This window comes from Cryptomeria japonica, chromosome 5, assembly GCF_030272615.1.
Source record: "Cryptomeria japonica chromosome 5, Sugi_1.0, whole genome shotgun sequence".
Lineage (NCBI taxonomy): Eukaryota > Viridiplantae > Streptophyta > Pinopsida > Cupressales > Cupressaceae > Cryptomeria > Cryptomeria japonica.
Window position 1 is genome coordinate 812,913,556 of NC_081409.1, and position 21,826 is coordinate 812,935,381.

Here is a 21,826-nt window from a genome sequence, read left to right on the forward strand (position 1 = left end):
ATCCTCAACCATCTGGTGGACGAATGGTCATCTACTACAATCCAAGAAAGTTCAACTTCTCTTTTGTTTTAAAAAAATTATATTTTAAATTAGGAAAAGGGATGGGTGGGCCCATAACGACCCTCCCACCCCTTTAAACATTTGCAAACTTGTGTTGAAGAGTAGCGAAAAAAGAACAAGAGTGAAAAAGGGCACCAGGGCATCAAATCCATTACATTAGAGGTAAATTCTTAATCTTACATTCTTTAAAGTTTTTTATTTTTTATTTTTTTTAAAGTGAGGGCATTTTATTTTATTTTTTTCTTTTTCTAAAATTCCATTTCTCTTTCAAATTCTTAATCAAAAAACCATGAGCAACAATGAGAATAGTGATAGTAAAGAGGTTGAATTTCAAATGCAAGAAAGAATTAGAGCTAGAACTCATAGATGTATGACAACCACTAGAAGTTCTTCAAGGAGCGAGAGTGTTGTAGAGCTAATAAGTACAAACCCATTTGAATGTCCTCCAAAACTACTCAAAACCTATAAATAAGTCCCATTCAACCCTAAGAAACCTCTCTTATAATTTGCATCATGAATCAACTAGCATAAAAATTCAGTGGGGAGTAAAGTATGGCTATTCCATCTATGCAAAAAAGACTAGAGGGTCAATTACACTAGGATTTATTATCATTTTTTGTGGTTGGTGGTCAAGGGGTGAAAGGTTGTGAATCTATAACTACAACTAAGAAGGTTGAAGCAACTGGATTGCATGTGAAAGGGGAGCCTAGAAAGAAAAAAATTGTTTAGAGTTTGTAGCCTCATGCATCATAACCAACAAGATTCATGGATGTTGGAATTCAAAGGGGAGATGATTCTACTTCTACCAAGAGAAAGAAGACCACTAGTGTTGAAAATATGTTTCGCATATAATCACAAATTGTGGCTAATTCTTCTATTATTAAAAAAAAAAATTCTGATTACACACCATTTCACATGGTGTGTATATCATATTTTAATTAAATATTCAAAGACATCATGGCTATTAATCCATCATTTATCCCATCGAGAGAACTTAAGCCATGCACCACCCTATTTGATAGAGAATATTCCAAGGTGAATGTGTTGATGGAAGAAATGAGACAAACTTGGATAAGGGATGGATGCTCTATCATCATAGATGGGTGGACTGACACCAAACATTGACCACTCATCAATATTATTGTCACAAATTTAGTTAGCTCTTATTTTCTCATAGTTTTTTATTGTTCAAGGGAGATTAAGGATGAAAATTTTCAATTTCAAATTTTGAAAGAGACCATAAAAGAGACTGGATCCTCTAATGTGACATAGGTAGTAAACGATTTGTCTTGTGTGTGTAAGTTATCTTACATGATGGTGGAGGGTGCTTATTAGCATATTTTTGAGCCTATATTATGTTCATGTATCGAACAATACCTTGAAGGATATTGGAAATATAGAACAGGGTATGTGCACCGAGATGGTGAACAAAAAAATGGCCACTCACAAAAAAAAACCCAAAAATGTAGGTAACATGTTCAGGTACTTTGATTTTTCAAATAAATTGAATGCATTATCATTTGAAAAATCCAAGCCTTAACATGTACGAGGTTTTAAAATTAAAAAACCCGTATGGGTTAAACTTAAAATAAAATTGTGATCAGGTTTTTAAAATAAAAGTAAACCAATTGATGAATACTGATGAATAGTTAGTACCGAACCGGTACTGAGAGGGGGGGGGGGTGAATTTGTATAGACAATAAAACTTTCCCTGAACCGGTTTGATTGCAGACACTGCACTTAACTGGTAAACAGTAACATCGGTCTAAATCAGAGCACTACCGGTAACATACAGTGAGACTGTGAAGGACCTAAACTGGTAACACTTAGATCTCCACACAACCTAATATCTTATTTCCACTTCACCCATATGCATACACAAGCAATACATCATCAGAAATATAAAGACTACTCGTTCAACATGCATTACCACTTGACTGAAAATAACCAAACATCACATGACACACTTATTTTTCACATGGAAACCCGACTGGGAAAAACCACGACGGGGATGAATACCCACAAGCTATTCTTTGAACTCTTCTGAAGTCCGCTCTGTTAGGAGCCTAGTCCGGTTAAAGACTTTACAATAGGTTCTGTTAGGAACCGATCCTGCTAGGGATCACCTGGTTAAGGGATGGCTAAAATACTCGGTTAAGGGTTAAACCATGTTAGAGGTTACCTTGTTAGAGGATTTTCAGAACTCAATGATTTTGAGTCACCATGTTAAAGGATTTACAACAAGCCGGTTAAAGCTACCCTGTTAAGGGATTTTCCCAACTGTTGAAGTGGTTAGAAGTCAACATGTATTACAATGATCTGATAAAAGCACTCAATGCCAAAGCAGATCTGCTTTAGTTCCTTTTCCTCTTCTGCACTCACACTCTACAAGTATCTCTTCACTTCTCTTGGTCTGGCAAGAATCATGTATCTCTTCACTTGGATACACACACAAGATTTGCCAACAACCTCAAAATGAAAAACAACATCAACCTTATAGGAAATAGACAGGTCGGTAGCATAAACACTAAACCCTAAACATTTAGGTTAAGCAATTCAGTCGGTTCAATCCTGACCGTTAATCACATTGCATTGAATGCAACAGTCTTGAACAGATCTCAAGACATTCTCCAACGTTCGTTATTCACCGCTTCTTGGCGGTTGATAACCCATCACGCATTCTCCATCGTTTATAGAGACTTCGCATATTCCTGAGGTAGATAGGATCAATCTCCTTCATGCAAGACCCTTCACACGCACAAGGCTGACATGGCAACACGATATGATCTTCACTACAATGCTAACTCCATACAAGATATCATCAGTTGAATCACACAGGCTTGGAATACTTCAACCGGAAACCCTGAAGCTGAGACTACCAACCGCTAGTCATACCGTATGAAATCTCGATACAAAACATTCCATATATTGGTTCACATTCTAACATACCGGTTCTCTTGGACAAACATACCGCTTAACTTTTTCACATATACCGGTTCACAACACCATACCGGTTCTCTTGCTAGTTGCTTACTTCAATATACTGGTTTACACTTTAGCATATTGACATCAATGACAACATACAATATCATCATGTCATCATACTCTACACATATGCCAATAATCTCCCCCTTTGGCATTGATAGCAACATACAAAGATATCTCTCCGCTTCACATCTTCTCCCCTATCTGCATACAAACATATCTCTCTGCTTCACATCTTCTACCCCAATGCTGCAGATATCTTCTCTGCTTCACATCTTTTGCCCCTTTGACAACAATGTCAAAGTGGAGGCACAAGCTTCCCTGTTCCACTATGCTGCTCCCCCTAAGGAGTAGCATCCTTCAACACATCAATCCTGAAAATATTTGACATTGCAATACCCGACTGATGTGGAGCACATACCTTTAGTTCACCTCTTGAAGGGGCAACACCCCTCGTTCACCTCTTAAGTAGGTAAATGTAGCCTTCGGTAGAGGCTTGGTGAATATGTTTTCTAATTGCTCCTTACTGGAAACATGTTCCAATACAATATCTTTGTTTTGAACTTCCTCCCTCAAGAAATGATACTTGAGCTTGAAGTGCTTGGTTCTAGCATGCAATACCAGAATTTTGGAAATATTGATAGCACTTGTGTTATCATAAAATATACTTACCAGTTCCGATACAGGGACTTTGAAAACATTTAGTACATGCTTCATCCAAATTGTCTGAGTGCAGTTCATAAAAGCTACAACATACTCTGCTTCAGCTATGGACTGAGAGATACAACTCTGTTTTTTTGCTCATCCATGAGACTAGTCTACCACTGAGAAAGAATGCACCACCAGTTGTGCTCTTCAGGTCGTCCATATTACCAGCCCAATCGGCATCAGTAAACACTTTGAGACTGAAGTCATTGTTGTATGGATACCACAGTCCATACTCTATAGTTCCCTTCATATATCTAAGAATCAGCTTGACTGCTACTAAGTGGGATTCTCTTGGATTTTTCTGAAAACGTGCAACAATGCCCACTACATGTGCAATGTCTAGTCTGTTGTGTACAACATAGTGCAACTTACCGATCATTGACCGATATTCCTTCTCATTCACCGACGCTGAGTCATCTTCTTTTCATAATTTGCAACCGGTCATCATTAGTGTACCAATCGGTTTACTGTCTTCCATGCCAAAGGTCTTCAACACCTCTTTGACATACTTGGACTGAGTGATAAAGACACCATCTTTCATTTGTTGGATTTGCAGTCCAATGAAGAACTTAATCTCTCCTATTAGAGACATCTCAAATTCCTTCTTCATTTCTTCAGCAAACACATGGCTCATCTCACCATCTCCACCAAAGATTATGTCATCAACAAATACCCCACAAATCAGAATCTGATTTCCTTCTGACTTCAAATAGATATTGCTATCTTCACTGGTTCTTTCAAATCCAATCTTCACAAGATGGGAGTGAAGATGGTCATACCATGCTCTAGGTGCTTGCTTCAACCCATACAAGGCTTTATGTAGCCTACACACCATGTTATTGTCTTCAGATAGGGAAAACCCATCTGGTTTCTCTATATACACTTCCTCTTCAAGTATTCCATTCAGGAATGCAAATTTTACATCCATCTAATACACTTTGAATCCCTTGAAGGCTGCATAAGCAAGTAGCATTCAAACTCTTTCCAGTCTAGCTACTGGAGAAAAGGTTTCTCCATAGTCTTCTCCTTCCTCTTGAGCATATCCTTTACATACTAACCTTGCTTTGTTTCTAGCCACTGAGCCATCTTCATTCAGCTTGTTTCTGAAAACCCATTTGGTGCCAATGACATTTTTGTGCTTAGGTCTGGGTACTAAAGACCATGTACCATTCTTTTCTATCTGGTCAAGTTCCTCTTCCATAGCCTTGACCCAGTCTTCATCTTTGTGCACCTCTTTAACTGTTTTAGGCTCAAATTCAGAGATCATGCAAGAATTCTCTTTGAATTTTCTTCTTGTAAGGATTCTTGCATCCTTATCCCCTATGATCTGCTTAGGATCATGATTCAGCTTTACATACCAAGGAATGGTCTTGGTTGATTCCTCTTGCTTTTCATCTTCATTTTCATCTTCATCCGCATCAGCATTTGCATCTACCAGTATAGGAACACTGTTACTAGTACTAGGTTGTTTTGGAACCTGTTCCTAGAAGGTTACAACCGGTTCATTTACCGCTTGCTCGGTGTTGGTTTCCTCAGGTTTCTCAGAGGTTTCATCAACTCTCACATTGATGCTTTCCACAATTCTTTGAGTCCTATTGTTAAAACACTTGAGCGCTTTTTTCTCAATGGAATATCCTAGGAATATTCCCTCATCACATTTTGCTTCAAACTTGCTCTGGTGTTCACTCCTCTTGATATACCATTTGCTACCAAACACTCTAAAGTAGCTTACCACTGGTGTCTTACTGGTCCAATACTCATGAGTTTTATCCCTTCCTTTCTTGATGAGTACCTGGTTTATAGTGTAGACTGTAGTGCTCACCGCTTCTCTCCAGAAGGTTTGAGCAACCTTCCCTTGAATCAGCATTGTTCTGGCTACTTCAACTACAATCTAGTTGTTCCTCTCTATTAGGCAATTCTGCTATGGAGTTCGGGGGGCAGACATTTGCCTCTTGATGTCGTTCTCTTCACAGTACTTGTTGAATTCACCGAAAGTGAATTCTCCTCATTCACCAGTTCTAAGGCACTTAATCTGTTTCCCGCTTTCCTTCTCTACTAATGCTCTGAAAGCTTTGAATTTTCCAAAAAACTTCAGACTTATCTTTCAAGAATGTGACCCACATCATTCTTGAGCAGTCATTAGTGAGGATCATGAAGTACCTATCTTCCTGCACACTCCTAGTTTTCATAGGACCACACAAATAAGCATGCACAAGATCAAGTAAATTGTCTGCAGTGAAAGATTTACCTTTAAAGGTTGAGGAAGACATTTTCCCTAGTTGACACTCTCTGCACAAAGGATTTTCTGGTTTGCTCAGCACAGGCAATCCTCTAACTGCCTTGATATTACTGGCCTTCATAATGTTATCAAAGTTTACATGGCAGAGTCTGCTATGCCATATCCAGCTATCATCAAACTTAGCCATTAGACATGTACTAATATTTGCATTTAGCTGAAATAGGTTACCTTTGGTTTGCATACTGGTGGCCATCAGTTCACCACTCTTTCCTTTTATTTTGCACACTCCATTCTTGAATTCTAGAGTGAGTCTATTATCATTCAGCTAGGCAACACTTAAAAGGTTATGCCTGAGACCTTCTACTTAATACACATTATCAGCACTGCTTTTTCCATTCAGAGAGATGGACCCTCTGCCTTTTACCATACATGGTGCATCATTAGCAAATCAGACTATACCACCATCATACTCTTCCAGAGATAGAAACTTACTCCGATCACTAGTCATATGGTGAGAACAACCACTGTCAATAATTCAATCATTGGAAATATCAAAGCGGGAGACAAGAGCCTTCTGGTCAAACACATCTTCTTTAACTGCCACAAACACAACGTCTTCACCTTCTTCATCTTCTAACTCCTCATCAATGACACCTTCATCAACTGCTACAAAGCAGTTTCTCCTGTTTCCTCCTTTGAACTTCTTGAACCTTTCCGGTTTGTCCTTATTATCACCATTAGGATATTTTACAGTAATGTGTCCTATCCGGTTACAAGAAAAGCATTTCAAAGGGAGCTTACCTCTGTATTTACCAATTCCCTTAGGATGTCTCTTGGCAAGAAGAGCTTCAAATTCCATTAGGATCTCCTCATCATCCATTTCTCTACTTTGTCTTGTTTCATAATTGGTACTAGCTTCTTTTCCCTTTCTAGATGGTGCAACAGATGCTCTAAAGGTTGATTCAGTCTTCTGAACACTGCCAGCAAAACTATTTAGCTCATATGTGGTCAACTGAGCAATGATGGAGTCTAGGGATACCTTTGTCTTGTCTATAGATCTCAACTCCTGAATAGTAGCAACCCTTATTGCATAGACCGGTAATAAGGATCTCAAAACTTTGCTCACAACGGTGGAATCATCTATTTTGCCTCCTGCACTTTTGATATCTCAAACAACAATTTTGATTCTTATTCCATATTGTTGAATGTTCTTACCTTCAACCATCCGTATGTCTTCAAACTTTCCCCTAAGGCTCTCTTCCTTAGCTTGTTTTACATGCTCATCACTGCCATAGATATTCTCCAGAGTATCCCATACTTCTTTGGGATTTTCTTTATCCTGAACATCAATAAACTCAATATCAGATAAACTACTGATAAGGGCTTCCATGACTTGACCATTCTCCTGAATCTCTCTTCTTTGACCATCGGTGAGAGTACCGATAGGGATAACATAAGCATTCTCAACATAGTTCTAGTGTTCAACACCCATGCTTCTAATGTAGATCTTCATTCTGTCCTTCCATATTTTAAAGTTATCTCTATTGAACTTTGGACCTTCCCTCTTAATCATTAGAATAGGATCTTTTCCTTAAGCGGTTAAGCTTATAACACAGAGGACTTGGAGGAGGCTCTAATACCAATTGATGAATAATGATGAACAGTTAGTACCGAATTGGTACTGAGAGGGGGGCCGGTGAATCAGTACAGACAATAAAACTTTCCTTGAACTGGTTTGATTGCAGACATTGCACTTAACTAGTAAACAGTAACACCGTTCTAAATCAGAGCACTACCGGTAACATACAGTGAGACTGTGAAGGACCTAAACCGGTAACACTTAGATCTCCACACAACCTAATATCTTATTTCCACTTCACCCATATGCATACACAAGTAGTATATCATTAGAAATATAAAGACTACTCATTCAACATGCATTACCACTTGACTGAAAATAACCAAACATGACATGAAAAATCATCACACATGCCACTTTTATTTTTCATGTGGAAACCCGACTAGGAAAAACGATGGTGGGGATGAATACCCACAAGCTGTTCTTTGAACTCTTCTGAAGTCCGCTCTGTTAGGAGCCTAGTCCGGTTAAAGACTTTACAATAGGTTCTATTAGGAACTGATCCTACTAGGGATCACCCGGTTAAGGGATGGCTAAAATACCTGGTTAAGGGTTAAACCCTTTTAGAGGTTACCTTGTTAGAGGATTTTAAGAACTCAATGATTTTGAGTCACCCTGTTAAAGGATTTACAACAAGCCAGTTAAAGCTACCCTGTTAGGGGATTTTCCCAACTGTTGAAGTGGGTAGAAGTCAACAGGTATTACAATGATTTGATAACAACACTCAATGCCAAAGTAGATCTGCTTTAGTTCCTTTTCCTCTTCTGCACTCACACTCTGCAAGTATCTCTTCACTTCTCTTGGTCTGGCAAGAATGACGTATCTCTTCACTTGGATACACACACACAACATTTTCCAACAACCTCAAAATGAAAAATAACATCGACCTTATAGGAAACAGATAGGTCAGCAGCATAAACCCTAAACCCTAAACATTTAGGTTAAGCAATTCAATCAGTTCAATCCTGACCATTAATCACATTGCATTGAATGCAACAGTCTTGAACAAATCTCAAGATGTTCTCCAACGTTCGTTCTTCACCGCTTCTTGGCAGCTGATAACCCATCACACGTTCTCCATCATTTACAAAGACTTTGCATATTCCCAAGGTAGATACGATCAATCTCCTTTATGCAAGATCCTTCACGTGCACAAGGCTGACGTGGCAACATGATATGATCTTCATTACAATGCTAACTCCATACAAGATATCATCGATTGAATCACACAGGCTTGGAACACTTCAACTGGAAACCTTGGAGCTGAGACTACCAACTGGTAGTCATACCATATGAAATCTCGATGCAAAAAATTCCATATACCGGTTCACATTCCAACATACCGGTTTTCTTGGACAAACATACTACTTCACTTTTTCACATATACCGGTTCACAACATCATACCGGTTCTCTTGCCAGTTGCTTACTTCAATATACCGGTTCACACTTCAGCATATTGACATCAATGACAACATACAATAGCATCATGTTATCATACTCTGCACATATGCCAACACCAATCACATTTTTTTATTATAAATTTGAAAAAAAAAACCGACTACGTCATTTTAACCCGTAGTTGTAATTTTTTTTCAAAACCCTTCCAAAAAAAGAGACAAAAACTCATACATATTCTTCCTTCTATCAGCCAATTCATCATGCCACGATGTTGCAGAGGTAAGTCATCATTCCTTTTCACATTTTTAGTTGTTTTTTAATTTTAAATTTCATTGAAATTCATTGTTTTTGAGTAATTTTGTTTTATTTTTTAAAATTGTTATCAAATTCTCAAAAAAACCCTTGAATAAAATTTGCCTCTTGATAAACCTAAAGAAAACCTTGATGATATCCCTCAGATGGGCAACCCTCCTAATCCTCTAATACATCCTTCTCAAAACACATGGGAGGAATTATTAGGTCATTTGACACAAAATAGGGTGACCATATCTCAATTAGTGTCTGGGTTGAAGGCCTCAAAACACCATCACCATGCATCCCTTGCCACAATCTTAAAAACAATGATGACAGGTGTAGTTAAAATTTCCAATTATGTAACTAATTGGGAAATATATCAAGGGATTCATGTCATGACTATGACACAAATGGTCTAACATATGATGAAGTCAAAAATAAAGAAATAAGAAAAGCACCAATATGTACTCTTTTCACTAATCCCCGAACCAATGAGACTCCACCTATTAATTCAAAGAGGTTTCCTATACATTGGTGTAATCATGTGCCCATGAAAACCAATTTTTGGGATAGGTGGTGGATGGTCTTTGACCAACCTCCTTGCAATAATTTTGAGGTACATTTATATTTTTTGAGAAAATTATACTGTGTGTTCATGCTTAATTATATGTCCAATCATTTTGGCATGAGGGAGTTCCAAGGTAGAGATGGAGGCTTTGCCCAAGATAGACTAGGGGCTTGATGGGTACAAAACCGCCCTAATAATATGCCACTAGCTATGAAACCTATTGTTCACTTCATGGTCCCTGTAGCCTTGAAGGAGTCTATGGAGATGGAGACTCTTCAAGGAGTTTCTACATTGACTGACACCATCATCCAGCATGAGAGTTAGTTATCCCAACCTCTTGGCCCAAATGATGGTGCAACAATAGGTGATGGTGCAACAACAAAAACATCTACATCTAGTGTGCCTAGCTCTCACTAGTGCCCCACTTGTTGCCATGTATGATTTAAGGTAGATACCATTGCAAATGGTGATGATACGACCTTCCATTGGTGTACACATTATGCAAGTAGTTGCTAGGTTGATGCACTAGATGATGTGGTGCTCATAGATGACTTGATGGATCAAGGCTTCACCACTCAAACACAAGTATGTTGAATTGAATTTATAATATTTTATTTATTAAATACTTCAAATTTATAAATGTAAATATATTTTTAATTATAGATGGAATTAAATTGATGCAAACATTATGCATTTCAAGATGTAGCACTAAATTTTGGTATGTCACTGACCATTTCTACCACAACTAGTGCACCTGCATCTTCATCAGAGGTAAACATTTTATAGCATGTCAAAATATAATAAGACTTTGAATTCATTTAATTAAATTTTTTTTAAGATATATTAACTTAGTAATGTATATTTATGTGGCGTTTGATAGGTGTTGATAGTGGACTAGATTTCATAGATTGATGATGCCACCCTTACAGTCATTTCATTTGGCTTAGAAAGCTATACAATATTCTTTTTTGCCAATCTCTTGTTTAAATTTTTTATTGAATATGCACATCATTTAAATTGTAATTACTTAAATTATATGTTAACATCGTATGTTGATATCTATTATTTTACTCTTTTAGGCCATGCCATGTGTGGTTGAGTTGCCTCCTTTAACAAGGCCATTCTCGAGGACACCTAATCGAGAAAAGGTAATTGAACACAAATTTAATCAAGATATAATAGTTTCAAGAGCTCATATGAGTATTCTAGCATGATTTAGATTTTTTTTTGAAATGTATTATGATTATATACATGTACATCTAGATTGACCTAGTGTTGCATTTTTTGTCTCTACATACAACAACAACTAGGATTGTTTACAACATTGATGAATGCACCTAATGGTACATTGGAACAAGAGAGGCAAGAGGTATATGTTTTTTTAATTTTCTTGATTTCATGATTATATGCACATGTGTACATTCATGGTATTACATTCTTATTATTTTTTATACATGAAACATCCATATTTGTTTCATCAATGATGACCCCTCCTAGAATAATAGGAGAACCATCAAAGCCTCCGATACACATTTATTTTATATTGTAAATATATTTTTTGATGGAACTAGATATACTTTTAGTTTATGTTTCTTTGTCAACTATATTTATAAACTTGTATTATTGCATTTTACCTAGTATAGCGCCCTTCGTGATTTGGCCATAGCATGGATCCTCTACCTTATTTATTTGGTAGGACTCCTAATTGTCAAAGGGGGCCATTTTTTTCAAAATGCCTTTCAGCCAAAAAAAATGACATGAGGTAATCAACAATTCAATTGTAGAGAAATTATAGTTTATTATAGTTATTTGGATGTTAATTTGACAATGGTAAACTATTATTGACATAAGTAAGCTAATTTGTTGTTGTTCAACCATCTATAGAGCCACATGATACTTCGAAGAGGCTCATTTTTGTTCCACCACAACTGTAAGATTTGGTAGAGTCATATAGAGTTAGTTGTGGTCATTGAACAATCGATACACGTAGATATTCAAAAAAAATATTATATGTCAATCCTAAGTTGGCATATGCCACATTTTTGTAAAACTTGTATTGTGTTGACACATATCCATTTTTGTACATTTTATTGAGTTGGCACATATGCCACATTTAAAAAAAAAAAATATTCTACATTTGGATATATATAAAAGGTGATATTCAATAAAATTTATTCATTGTGTGTATATCTTCCTACTTTGAAACTTAAAAGTTGAATGTGTTGGAGCTCAAAATTGTAGGCTGCTAAACCCTAAAGGTATGCCAAGCCTTATGTTCAAGTTCAACACTTAACTCTGGCCAACTGATGGAATTAATCGATATGATTGTAATTCTCTACTCTTCAGGCTTTGCTAAACCTAGGCGGGTGCACCTTTCAACTAAGCAGATTTAATCTTCCTTTAGTTTATCTTTTATCTCTATCTCATAATGGCATGAACTTCTGGAATAGACTAATTTAACTTCTAACCCCACTCCTATCTCCTACTTGCATAAAACTAAAAATGAAATATAATTAACTGCTTTTCTTGAGATTATGAGTGTATAATTCTGACCAGTGCCTTCTTCACCTATTGGGCTCATAGTCTTATGAATTTCTTTCCCTATATTCTCCTTGTTAGACAGTTAAAAGCACCATCCACTGTTAATTTTCTCACACTCAGTGATTGAATCTCATTATGACAATTACCATGCATGCAATTTTAATCTTTCCTAGAAAGAGGCTAGCACAACAATCAATCCAAGAACAATAGTCTCTTCTTGACCATTCCACACAATGATGTAGTAGACTAAAAATAATAAAATAACCATTGTTTGCAGAAAATAATTTTAGCAACCTTGGATTTCTCAGAATCAAAATAACAAGCTCAAATTAAAAAGAACTCACAACAATATTTTACACCAAATAGAAATGAAAAGTAGGCTGATCTGTCTTGCTTCTTATATTGTTATGTCTTAATTAATATATAACAAAGATCCTAATATCCCCCCAGAATGGTTACATCTCTTGGTTTTTGAAACATGACAACTGTTCATTTAACTAATTACCACAAAACTAATTGATTACCCCAATGAAAGATACAAACACATTAACTAATTACAATTTAATATATTTGCAAACGAGTTCTCCCCTTATCGTGAAAAATATCTTCATGATGAAAATAAATTCCTCTATTTTTGTCAAGAGTTGCAACCATATTATTTCCCTATTTCTGGTTTATACTTTCTGCACACACACGCAACAATTGTGGTGAGTGAAATTCCTCTGCAAAATTGATAAAGATGAACATTCTTCTGAATGTATTCCATGAATCACTCTCTTTTTCCACTCATAATGCTTCTGTTGTCCATTTCTATTAAACAATGATGACACACCCTCTTTCTTTGAAGCACCCACGAACTCTGAGATCTCTATTTGATCTCCTATTCCCCTTTCTGCAACCTCTCTGAATTCCTTGTAGTTTTTTCACTTGATGGGGAAAAAGACTTAATATTTCTACTGTTATTGTATAACCGTTTTTTCTCCTATAACCTTTAGTATTTCAGAAAGAGTCTCCCAATATCACTTTATATCACTGAAAACAAGTTTTACTTTCACCCTTAGATTCATCGCCATGAAATGCTTCAAGTCTTCTCGATGGAGAATCAATATTCATTGTTGTCAGCATGACATTGGTCTTCGGTGAGAGAAGAAGATCTCTGTCTAACCCCTACCGTCTCCCCGATGAGCTTACTTCACATCCTTCCCCATTGAGTATTTTGGGATGATGATGAAATTTCTCCCAAAGGATGTCTCTTCATTGTTGTTATCAGGCTAACTCATGTGGTCGGGGGCAACTTGAAGAAATCATTCTGATGGCATAAGTCTCCCTGATATGTTTATGGTACTTCATTTGTTTCCCTGTACTTCAAGATAATTAAGTAAAACTCTCATCGATGTCTTTCCACATTTCTTCATTGGGGTGACTTATGCAATCAACATGGCTTTTATGACCTCACCTAGATGGTGTTAGTCTCTTTGATGCCTTTAGTTCCTCTTGCAGTACACGTTGGACTAACTCATCTCGATGATTCACTTATATTCTCTATCGGTGTGACTTTCATAGTTGGGCCAACCCTTGAGGTTTCATTTTGACTTTATAAATCTTCCAGATGTATCCACACTAGTCAATTCGACAAGACTTCCTGATGTTCTTCACTTTTGTATTCTGTTTCACATACACATATCGGGTTGGCTTGTTTAAAATCACTCTAATAATAGATGCCACGCCGATGTACTTTTCAATAACCTTTTATTTATCGACACGATGATGCATACCTCTCCTTGACGGTTATACAAGTTTGAATTGGCCAATAAGTTCTCCTATCGGGGAGATACACACAATGTCTTCCCGATATGCAAAAAATACACTCAAAATGTTATTTCACATGGGGGTATGTGTAGGATCATGGTGGGCCTAAACAGGCCCTTAAGTGGCAATGAAATTTCAAAAAATCAGAGTTATGCAACTTGACATGAAAATTTGAATAAGTTGTGAACATTATTTTACAAATATGCATGAAGAGAATCTGTAGAAAATAGAATGTAGTTTCTAAGCTACTAGTTGTTTTTTGAAAAAAAAAAATCTATTTGAAATTTCAATGCAGTGGTACTAAAATTTGAGGAAAAAGATAAGAAGTAGGTGTGTCCGACCACCCTAATCACAATCAAATCATAATATTTTTTTATAAGATTTATAATATAAGTAGTAGAATCATGTCCGAATGTGACACCTAATTTTTTGTAATTTTTTATTAGGTAAATAATTAATTATAAATTTTTTACTACAAATTTTCAGAAATTCAAAAACTCCTACGTCTGACCACCTTAACTTGGTCAAAACTTAATGAAATTCAATTTTTTTTTCTCTATAGTAGCCGAAGCATAGAATGTGATGCATGTTTTTAGATTCAAAAAATGTTATATCATTTAAAAGTTAGGGGTATTTTTCAATCAACCTATCAATCAAAACTTTTGTCAGAATTCAATTAGAAAATAAATAATAATTATTTATTAAAGTCAAAATAAGACAACCCTTATATTGTTGGAAAGATGAGAACTTCATTAAAAAACCCTTTTCGTTTATCAATTTTGGCTTAAAAAAAGTCATTAGCCACTAGTGCAAAGTCTGGAAAATCAAGCAATACTAAAAAACACGTTTTTTTAGTTGACTTTCTAGGCTTGTCATTTCCAAGCCAAATCCCAAAGCATTCTCAAATGAAAAAATGCAGGGAAAAAATTATGTTTTAAAATCAGATATTTGTTAAAATTGGATATCTGTTTAAATTGGATATCCATTTTGAAAAAATAAAAAAACATATTTTAGTAAACTGGGTATAACTTTTGTGTTTTATATTGAAATTTTGATTCTTTACAGGTGTTGGAAAGGTTATTCAGAGCTCTATGATATGGAATAGGTATATTTTCAGTATTTTGTTTTAAAAAATAGTTATAATTAATTTAAATTCATCCTTCATTTTTAAAACATAAAAAGCTCATGACTTTTCACATGATTTCCCCATTGCATGAATTTTTTGTAACAATCATCTCAAAATAAAATAAAGAAGTAATTAATAATAGAAAATTTAGGAATTTTATTGAGTTCAATAAAATTTGATAAACCATGTTATCTTTGTTTTTTCCTTTCTCCACCTCTCTCTCCTAAACCTATCATTCCACCTGTTTGTTTTTTCCTCCCTCCCTTTTGTCCATTTTTATACATCTCTCTCTAGACCTATATCTCTAATTGTCATTGAATACCTCATTCATTCTCTCAAGCTCTACACTTATATTTCTACTTCTTCATAACTTCCTCCTCTACGTCACTCTCTCTTCCCTAAGATCTAGACTAGTCTCTTTGCATTTCCTTCTCATCTCTAGCAACAAAATTCAAAGGGGACAAGTAGAGGCGTAGGGAAGTATCAACAAAAGGAGAGGGGGACAGGGATGAGGAGTGAGTAATTGGGGGGAAGAGAGTGTGTGTGACAAAGAGGTAGAAGTAATTAGGTGGTAGGCGAAGAGAGAGAGAGGGGGGGTGATTGGGGTGAAGAGAGAACGAGAGGAAGAGTTTGAGATTATTAGGGGGTAGGAGGGGAGGGGGAGAGGGGAAAGTATCAACAAAGAGAGAAGAGATATGAGGACATAGGTGAAGAGAGAGATAGAGAGTAATTAGGGGGTGGGGAGAGGGGGAGAGAGAAGTATCTATAAACCCATAGGAGGAGAGAGGTGAGAGAGTGTAATTGAGGGAAATAAAAAATGTGAGAGAGACTTGAGTGTAATTAGTGGATAAGAGAGGGAGAAGAGTAAGTATCCTAATGGGTCATATGGTGTCTTATGTGTTAGACAGTTCAAATTATTGGAAGACAATTGAGAGGGGGGGAGGTGAATCAGTTGTCACAGATTACCATAACCATTAGCAATTTAAACTTTAATACTAGAACCAAAAACATTAATACCAGAATAGAAGTTAAACCAATTAAGCATAAACAATAATCACAGAATAAATACCATCTACATGACACCAAGATTTGTACATGGAAAACCTGGTAAAGGGAAAAACCACGTTGGGAAGCCTACCCATAGTCAGATAATACTTCTGCAATAAGTATGTGAATTACAATTGAGGGGCCTGCACTTGTAGGAAGGCCAACAACCTAGAACACATTTCTTATCACAAAAGGAGCCTCACTGACTACATATAAATCCAGACTACAATCCGGAGAAGTGTTGAACTGCAAAAGATAACATCTCCTATGCCTGAGTACAATTCTAGTTAATCTCAATAACGAAGGACTAAATCCTCTTACATACACCCAATTCGATCTCCAATGATCGACCAACTCCTCTACCTGAATGATATCATATTATTCACACATTACATTCCTTGACCGTGACCTCTAACATAACCATGATGATCTACAATGAGATCTTACATCTATATATACAAACCCTTGACCATAAACAATCAGGTCGGCCACTAGATATTAAACCAATTACATAATTAAAAACCATGTCGGCTTTAGACCAAACAAATAATATCCAACACATAAGACATCTTGGAAATACATTGAGAGGTCCAATCCACACGTTTCATTAAAGTCGGTCCATAACCTAGATCAACTAAGACCCAATATAGGTCCACATGCTACAGTAATGATCTCCATGTGCCAAGTCTCAAACATGATCACCAACAACATCTTGGAACTCCACCAAAAGCTGCACCAATACCACTTATGCAATTCATTAAAGATCTTCATCAAAAGCTCTGTTGGTGAAACCCTCGCCGGAACCAGAAACTAAGCTTCTAAGCAAGTAGGATAGTATCTGATCACCATACCAAAACCAACTGACCAAATATGAGCATAAGTATCATGAACAAGCCAATTCCATAACCAAACTATAAAGGAGCCTACCGGATCATGTTGGATCCAAATCAACCAGAAACCACTCATCCTATTGGGACCAGAAGGGTGTCATTAAAGCATCCAAATAGTTAGTATTGGCATGAATGACAAAAGATCAATGCAACACATAATCAATTCCACGAAATGGCCAACAATATCCCCCTGTGGCATTGATGGCAACACTAGATGTGAAAAACATCTAAGTACTAGGAAATGCCAAACAAGTTTCCCCCAATGGAAGACAACCAACAATCTCCCACATACAGCTCTGAATGTCAATATCTCTCCCTTTTACTTTTTTATTCATATTTGTCCCCCTATGACTTTTTCTTTTTCTTTTTTTTTTCTTTTTCAAATTAATATATCTCCCCCTTTGACATCAATGCCAAAAATATGACATAAATATCAAAGCAGAAACATAAACTACTGAATCACAAAGCTTACTACTCCCCCTGAGTAGTAGCATCCCACATCAGTGTCGGAATGAATAGTATCTCTAATAGTGCATGTCGGACTGATTCCAAACCGCATCAATCAAGTCTCTACCGGAGGGGCATAAACTCCCAATCTATCTCTCAGGTACTCAAATGATTCCTTGGGCAAAGGTTTAGTGAAAATATCTGCAATCTGCTCTTTAGTGTTCACATAAACCAGTCTAACTTCATTTGCTTCCACCTTTTCCTTCAAAAAGTTATACTTTATAGATATGTGCTTTGTTTTAGAATGAAATACTAGATTATTTGATATATCAATAGCAATAGAGTTATCACAGTGAATAACTACCGGTGCATCACAATCTACCTTTATATCCTTCAACATTTTCTTCATCCATAAAACTTGTGTACAGTTAGTAGTAGTAGCAACATACTCAACTTCAACAGTAGATAAAGAAGTACATGACTGTTTCTTGTTGATCCATGAAACCAACTTCTTTCCAAGAAAGAAAGCTCCACCAAAAGTGCTTTTTCGGTCATCAACATCTCCAGCCCAATCAGCATCTGTATATGCACATAAAGTAAAGTTATCATCCTTAGGGTATCACAAACCATATTCTGATGTACCTTGTAAGTATCTAAAAATATTTTTTACTGTCATCTCATGATTTTCCCTAGGATCACTTTGAAATCTTGAAACAATACAAACAACATTCATAATGGCAGGCCTAGTCTGAGTCAAATAAAGCAAACCTCCAATCACATATTTGTATCTTGTAGGATTTACTGATGCAAAAATATCTTTTCTTGTCAATTTCTCACTTGTAACCATAGGAGTACTTACCGGTTTAGAATCTTCCATACCAAATTTCTTCAACATTTCCTTAGCATATTTAGTTTGACAGAGGAAAATACATTTGTCAATTTGAATAATCTGCAAACCTAAGAAAAATTTCATCTTACCAATTGTAGACATCTCAAATTCTTTCTCCACATTCTTAGAAAATTCTATGCCTAACTTATCTTCACCTCCAAAAATAATGTCATCAACAAATACTTCAATAATTACTATATCATCATCAGTGATCTTATAATATAAATTATTGTCAGCACTGCCCTTAGTAAAACCAAGCTTCAAAAGATATTTATCCAATCTTGCATACCAAGCTCTAGGTGCTTGGTTCAATCCATATAAAGCTTTCCTTAACCTGCAAACCATATTTCTATCATCTGATAGTGAAAAACCATCAGGTTGCTCAATATAAACTTCCTCATCAAGATCCCTGTTCAAAAATGCACATTTAATATCCATTTGATAAACCTTGTAGTTTTTATAAGCAACATAGGCAAGAAATAATCTTACAACTTCAATCCTAGTTACAGGTGCAAAAGTCTCTCCATAATCAATTCCTTCCTTCTGAGAATATCCTTTACAAACCAATCTAGCCTTATTCCTTATAACTTGACCATCCTCATTCAATTTATTCCTAAAAATCCATTTAGTTCCAATAACATTTTTATTTTTAGGCGGGGGAACCAAGGTCCATGTGTTATTTTTCTCAATCTGATCTAATTCTTTTTCCATAGCTTTCAACCAATATTCATCTTTACATACCTCAATTACTGATACCGGTTCAACTTGTGAAATTAAACATACCTCATTAGTTGCCAGTCTTCTTCTTGTCATCACTCCATTGCTCTCATCCTCAATGATCTGATCTTCTGAGTGATTCAATCTCACATACCTAGGAGTCTTCTGACTTTCTGTTCGTCTTCCCTGTTCTTTAGTTACTGTAGAATTCTCTAATACTGCCAGAGTAACTAGTTCAACACTTTGTTTCGGTAAAGGTGCTACCGGTTTAGATATAATCATTTCCACTACTGGTTCCTTCTCATAAACTTTGATTTGACTTATGTTCAGCTCATCCACTTTGACATTAGCACTCGTCACATTTCTCTACAATCTCTTGTTATAACATTTATATGATTTGCTTTCATTACAATAACCAAGAAATATGCCTTCATCACATCTAGGATCAAATTTCTCAATGATATCATCTCTCTTGATATAAGATTTACTACCAAAAATTCTGAAATACTTAAATGTAGGTGTATTGCCAAACCATAATTCATAAGGTGTCTTACCGGTTTCTTCTTTGATATTTACTCTGTTGAATGTATAAACCATTGTGCTCACTGCTTCTCTCCAGTAGATATGAGGTAGACTAGCTTCCATCATCATTATTCTAGAAGCATCCAAGATAGTTCTGTTCTTCCTTTCCACAACTCCATTCTGCTGAGGTGTCCAGGGAGCGAGAAAATTGTCTTCTTATACCATGCTTCTCACAAAAGTTATTAAACTCACCGGATGTGAATTCTCCACCATGATCTGACCTCAAACATTTAATCTTCAATCCTATCTCAGTTTCCACTTTAGCCTTAAAGATTTTAAACTTTTCAAATTCTTCAGATTTTTCTTTTAGAAAAGTAACCCACATCATTCTAGAATAATCATCAATGATTAGCATGAAATATCTATCACCTTGAAAACTTTTAACTCTACCAGGGCCACACAAATTAGTATGAATAAGATCAAGAACATCATTTGATTTATCTTGTATACTTCTAAAGGATATTTTGACCTATTTACCCATTTGACATTCTTTACATACCGGATTATAGGGCTTCATAATCTTAGATATATCCCTAACTTCCTTAGTTGAACTGATTTTCACAATGCAATCAAAATTCACATGACACAACCTTTTATGCCATAGCCAACTCTCATCAATCTGTGTAATCAAACATGTCTTCTCACTAGAGTTTAAATGAAATATATTACCTTTTGTCTATGTACCGGTTGCAATCTCCAAACCAGATCTGTTAATGATTTTGCATTTTCCATCCTTGAAATGTAAGCGAAATCCCTTATCTACCAATTGTCCTACACTCAAAAGATTATGCCTTAAACCTTCAACATAATAAAAATTGTCAGTATTGTTCTTACCATCCAATGATATAGTTCCTTTTCCTTTGATTATACATGCTTTGTCATCTCCAAATCTAACTAGACTGCCATCAAATTCTTGCAAAGACAAAAACTTCCTTTTATCTCCAGTCATATGATGTGAACAACCACTATCAATTACCCATTCATCCTTGTCTTCAATTTTAGTAGCAAGTGCCTTTTCTTCAGGTACATTCTCTTCTAGTGCTGGATCATCTTTCTTGATAGCCAAGAATACCCATTCCTTCCTATTGTTGGATCTACTAGTTGAGTCTTTTGTTGGTTCATCATCAGAATCAGTAATGCCTTCCTCATCCTCTATGTAGCATGATTTATCTATGTTTTTCTTATATTTATACTTGTTCTGATATCCAGGGTTAGGCTTAAATGATCTTGTAACTCTTTCCTCAAATCTTGAATTCCTTTCAGGACATCTAGATGCAAAATGACCAATCTTATTACATGCAAAACATTTAAAAGGTACTTTTCCTTCATACTTACTTCCTACCGGTCCTTTAGGTACTCTTCTAGCAAATAATGCTTCAACTTGCTCAAACTCATCATCTTCTCTTTTCATATCTTCTAATTCCTTTGCATACAAAGCTTTCCAGTCTTGCTTACCGATTGTAGATGTGGATGCATGAAAAATAGGTTCAGTCTTCACAGCTCCAGAAGGTCCAAATTCTTCAAGCTCAAAAGCAGATAGTTTCCCAACCAAAGTATCTCTGTTGACAGATGTATTAGACATTGTTCTCAACTCATTAATACTAGCAACCTTCATTTTGTAAGTCGGTGGTAGGGCTCTCAGGACTTTAGAAACAATTTCATCTTTGCTCAGAGTTCCACCACAACATTGAATTCCCATAACAATCTCACTTACCCTTTCCATGAATGCAGTAATCCTTTCATCAAGTTTAGCAATCTTCACTGCAAGGTCACCTTCATTAAGAGTCTCCAATTTATCCCATATAGCCTTTCCAGATGATTTGTCGATTAATCCCATTATTTGTTGATCAAAAAGTGCACACAAGAGGGTTTCTCTTGCTATACAA